The sequence below is a fragment of the Poecilia latipinna genome, unplaced genomic scaffold, assembly GCF_001443285.1.
Source record: "Poecilia latipinna isolate Pla-1442-1.1 unplaced genomic scaffold, P_latipinna-1.0 Scaffold1508, whole genome shotgun sequence".
In the NCBI taxonomy this organism is placed as follows: Eukaryota; Metazoa; Chordata; class Actinopteri; order Cyprinodontiformes; family Poeciliidae; genus Poecilia; species Poecilia latipinna.
In genome coordinates, this window is record NW_015114124.1 from 16,233 (window position 1) to 21,589 (window position 5,357).

Genomic DNA, 5,357 nt, shown 5'->3' on the forward strand with positions numbered 1-5,357 from the left:
AATAGCGCGTTCTGTATTACATGACAGCTATACTCCTGTGGTGCGATGAAATCTACTGGATGCCTTTTAGCGCCATCCTGCCTGGATTTCTGCGGTACGAGCTGGAGCTATCTGGAGTGGGCACGGCATGTGAGAACACAGGGCTGTGTGTCTGACAGACCGGCCCGCAGTACGGTGGCCCAGCAGGAAACTGTGCTGGCACCTTTTCCTCTTCACCCTCTAAAATGCAGACTTCTCTGTCAACTCCCCGGGCTGCCATCTAAACAAGTTCCCACGATGACTCAGCCGTCGTCAGCCTCGTCGCAGGAAAGGACGACTCAAAGTACAGGCAGCGGGCTCAGGACTTTGTCGACCGACGCCAAACTGAACCGATGCCCTGATCAACGTTAGATGATGGTGGGATTCTGCAGCTGCGGCCCCACCACAATGACAACAATATTCATGGTGGATAGTAGATAGGTCAATACTCCAGTTCACTCTGGTCTTCTTAGTTCAGGTCTACTCCGTAATCCCCAGGATCAGATCCAAACATGGAGAAGCAGCATTCAGTTTTTATGCTAAATTACTCTGTGTTAGGTTCTGGGGTTTTTTAGGTGGTCCTTTGGTTGCTGAGTTATCTCCCCACTAGATGGAGTCCGAGAGGTGGCGGGCTGGGATTTCATGGATGATGTCATCCCCTCACCGGAGGCTGATCACCTAATTGACGGCAGCATAAGAAGGGTGGAACGCCGGTACTTCGACGCCAGAGTGTCAACCTTAGATGGTACCTCCAGCCCCTCAGAGTTTTTGCTCCGAGTTTTTTGAGATCTGCCTGTTTTTTTTGCATTGTGCTTCATTGCTGGTTTTTTGCTCCCCTCAGGATCCTACTTCATCTGGTTGCCTGACTACTGGTTCTCCAACGACGTCATGGGATCTTACCCCATAGATGCCTGAAAGCCAGACCTCACCAGTCACTGTAAGATTCTGCCTGCCATTCAGAAGTCTCCGACCGGCCGTTCCGCCTAGACTCAGCCGCTTACGAGGACAAGCCTCCCTGTCCGCCCTCCAACGCCACTCACCGAACCACCAACCTCCTCCGAGGAGCAGATCCATAAGTTAGAAAGAACTCCAGGACCAACCAACCCCCTCCAAGCCGTTAGAACGCTCTGCTCCAGTAAGTTTACCTATTCTCATTCGCAATCTCCCGTTTCCCAGTCACCTGAACTCACCTCGCTTCTCTATCTCCTCAGTGCACCCAGATCAGCCAAGCGGTTTTCCGGACCAGCCTTCCTTTAAGTGTTGCTTGCTGTAATAAAATTTTCTTTTTTTTTACATCCGTCTCTTTGGTGTTCCTGCATGTGGGTAAAATCCGTTAAACCCATCATGACACTCTGGGACAAACTTCTAGCAAACTGCAAAAATGCTGAAATACTGAGTTCCTTTGAATCAAGGCTAAAAGCACATTTGTACAGAGTGGAATTATTAAAGCTGGTCTTCATTCTAATATTTTTTGATGACTTTTGATGATTTTGATGATATTTGAAAACATTTTCTGCTTTTTTTGTTGCTTTATGTTAACTTCTTTCATTTACTACTGATGTTTTTTTTTTTCTTTGCGCAGTCTTTAGCTTAGGACACCATTCAAAACAGAAAGTAGGGATTACTTCTACCTCATTTTACTTTGTTGATTGTTGTTTTTTTTTGTAAGTGTCCATTTTCAATTATGTTAAGTTACAGCGTATCAACCAGCGCTTTTAAATCCTTGATTAGAGTGCCAGTCCATTAGATCTCCAAACTGCTGTTCTCAGACCTTTCTCTTGACTTCATCCATCTAACTAGAAACCAGGACATGTAAACTTATTTTGATTTCGTTAATGTATTTTGGAGAGCCTGTTGTGTTATGCATCGACTTTTTTGTCATCTCACTTTTGTCTGCTTCTCTTCTATCTCTTTACCCAAAAATTGTGGATAAAAAGTGACACGATAATCGGTGCGTCACACGAGAAGAGGGAACAACTGTCAAAGATATTTGACCTTCACAATTTGAAATTTAAATGCACAATGTGGGAATGCGCACGGCGGCATGACGTAGTGGAATCATGAGACGTGTTAGAATCTCATGGAGAAAAATTGCTTAGTGCCACTTCATTGTCCTTTCAGTGTTAATAACTCATGTCCATGCCTCGTAGCCCCTGTCTGACCAATCCGCCGGGTTACCATGGTGACCAACCTGCAACCAGACAGAGGTGATGTCACTAACTCTTCTGTCAGTGTCATCGGTTAAAGGAGAGCAAAAATCAAAGACCAAATTAATTGCTTGTTTTTTTTTAAATATATATTTTCATACAGCTGCATGCATTTCAGACCAGATACTGATACATACACTCTGCAAAATGATACATTTTACTTAAAATTAACATATGCATGAGCTGAAAATACACAACAAATGCAGCAAGAACTTCTATCATTTGATGCATCGTGTCCAGTCACTGCAGCACACACACAGAAAACATGCTTTACCATTGTTTTACATCCCATCACAATTGTAATTGATAAAAATACACAAAATGGAAACCGAATTACTGGTGTAAAATCAGTGTAGCATTTTAGAAAATATACGTGTTCAGGCCATGGATCAGATTCTCCTGCTAACTTAGCCTGTTTCTACAGTGAGAATAAATGGTTCACATAGGCATAGTTATCTCTCAAAATGTTATTCTCGCAATTCCACACAGATACAAAAAAAAAAATGAAGAGCTTTAAAAAAAATCTATTTTTTATCGATTTCTTTATTCTGTTTTTCTTCATTAAAAATACAGTTTGTGTGTGAAGAAACGCTCCAAAACAACAGTGTGTGTTGATAAAAATCCATATCAGTGTGGACAGGGACTCTAAACTGGTAAACATGAATGCAGTAAATGCAGAAACATTTTTTTTTGTCTGTGTTTCAAATCAATAGTCATTTTACATACTTTCTAAAAGCAGCTATTTAATTTTACTATAAAATATATTTTCTTTTTCTAGGTAAAGTCTAACATTTTCCCTCATGTGCATCGTATTGTACTTCTGCAAAGTGTTCGGCTAATTGTCAGTGCCGAGGCAGAATTGTTCTTTGAGTTTTTTATGTAGGTCGGAGAGAGTCTGAGAGAGAGAGAGAGAGCGCAGAGTTTTGGCAAAGAACACGACGCATGATTAAACTATACAGATGTTGTCCTCTCCCAAATGAATCTATTAGAAATGATAGGAACAAAGAAAAATAAGTTTACAAAGCTTCTGTCACTTTGGCAAAGCTTTTTATTCCCTGCAACTCGCATGTTTTTTTATTTTTTTATTGAGATTTCCAAATTATTCAGCAATTAGACAGCATGCACAGTGCACTGCAACATCCAGAGTTTTTAGACGTTCTTAGATGTCAAGAGTTCTCTTATTTAGCTTTGAGCACAGCATGGGATGCTTCCAGTCAAACACCGTACGTGTTGTTTGGGAAACTAATTTCCTTCATTTGCATAAATGAATTGTGGCAGGTCTCTGAGCTGCTGCAGGAAAAGCTGTAAGGAAGCCTGACAGATTGTTCCCAAGTTTTGTGCCGTTTCGAAAAGCGCTCCCCTTTGTGCTGGCGCTCAGCTTTCAGAGTCACCGTTCATCGACACGTTAGTTTATTCCAGGGTTTCGGCGAGACATAGCAACACCAGTTACATTTGAACACCTCAGCAGGCCCTAGATATCGTTTTACTTTATGTGTCACAACATTTATATAAGTAGATGTTTCATTTGTAAATGTAATTGCCCTGTGATGAAATGGTGATTTGTCCCAGATGTGCTCCACCTCTCGTCCAGTGGCTGCTGGAGATAGGATGCATGGATTGATATTTATTATTATATTAATGCGTTCCTTCCTGAGCATTAACTGCATCATGAACATCATTGGAAAAAAAAATAGCATCATGGAGACCAAGGAAGACATCTGAGACTTGGACAACTGCAGAGCAAGCATCCAATCAGAGCTGCAGTAGAGAAGTTTAGATACTTGTTGTTGCAGCAAGTCCCTGGATATGAATCCCTGTTTGGGCCTTTCTGTGTAAAGTTTGTATGTTTTCCCTGGGCATGAATGGTTTTTCTTCAGTTTCATCAACTGACTGTTTGTAAGTTTGTAGGTTTACTGGCTGCTCCAAATGCATCTGTTCCCCAGCAACCTGCAAAAATAAAGCGGGTATATGTAATGTGTGGCTGGACATTTACAGCTGGAAACACATGTTTATGATTACTGAATGAAAACACACACACACCTTTATTTCTCGCTGTCTGTAAGGTAAGGTAATTTTATTTATATAGCACATTTTCAGCAACAAGGCAATTCAAAGTGCTTTGCTTGAATTAGACAAAGATACAATAAAACAACAAACCAAAGGAAAGAGCAAAAGAAGAAAAAAAAACAGTATAACCCCATGTTTAAGAATAAGTCTGTGACTTATAAACTAGTAGGGGTTTGTCTGGATTCTTGTTCTGATAATGTTGAGCTGAGGCACAGAAGTCAAATTCCAGTCCTGGAGGGCCACCTCCAACCATGGTTGGTTGATCGCGAAAATCCCAGTAGATCAGCAGTTTCTGAAATACTCAGACCAGCCCGTCTGGCACCAACAGCCATGTTTGAACTGCAGCAGATGGTCTTGGCCATGTCTACATGCCTAAATGCGTTTATTTGTGTTCAGGCATCTGTAAAAATAACTAAAACTGGGGTTTTCTCACCTCACAAACAAATAAAGGACACTGCATATAAATAAGTGATCTTAGACCTCACAGCTGCAAGGTATCAGAGTTGACCAATAGTTTTCATAAACACCTTCCTATCTGCAGTGGGCCATTAGATGCCTGAAAACAATAACAGCTCAAACCGCAGGGTCCGTCCACAATATGAGCCTGGGAGAGACAGAGATGAAATGATAGTGTGGAATTTCCACTCTCGGCGCCGATAAAAGGCAGCGTGCTCGTTTGAAAGAACACCCGTCTGCTTTGAACGATAACAACAAAAACATTAAAATATTTCAGAATGGACTGAATGCGGAAGATAATGGTTTGGAAACAATTAAACGAAAGGACAGGAACTCCTTACGGGAACAGACGAAGGGAGGGCCTGGTGGGAAACCTTTCAAGACAAGTCCCCTTCTGACTGAGCGAGCTGCCTCAGATTGAATGCACTGAGCCAGTGACAGGCGCTGGAGCAACAATGGATTTGAATCTCGTTAACCTCAACACAGACCTCCTGTCAGAGACGCGGCTCTGGTCAAGATATGACGCAGCTCCCGCTCTGCTGGGCGCGTCTGTCCAACAGTCAGTCTGACACCTCCTGGTGGCGTGACTCCCATCAGCTGTGAAGGAGG

At 42.3% G+C, this 5,357-nt stretch overlaps 1 long non-coding RNA gene across 1 annotated transcript; it reads left to right on the plus strand.

The window, feature by feature from the left end:
• The first annotated feature begins 568 nt into the window (after positions 1–568).
• On the plus strand, positions 569–1,449 carry LOC106963224 (uncharacterized). Its single transcript, XR_001428150.1, has 3 exons — positions 569–763; positions 860–1,153; positions 1,230–1,449. It is a non-coding gene; the product is annotated as an uncharacterized LOC106963224 (long non-coding RNA).
• The last annotated feature ends 3,908 nt before the right edge of the window (positions 1,450–5,357 follow it).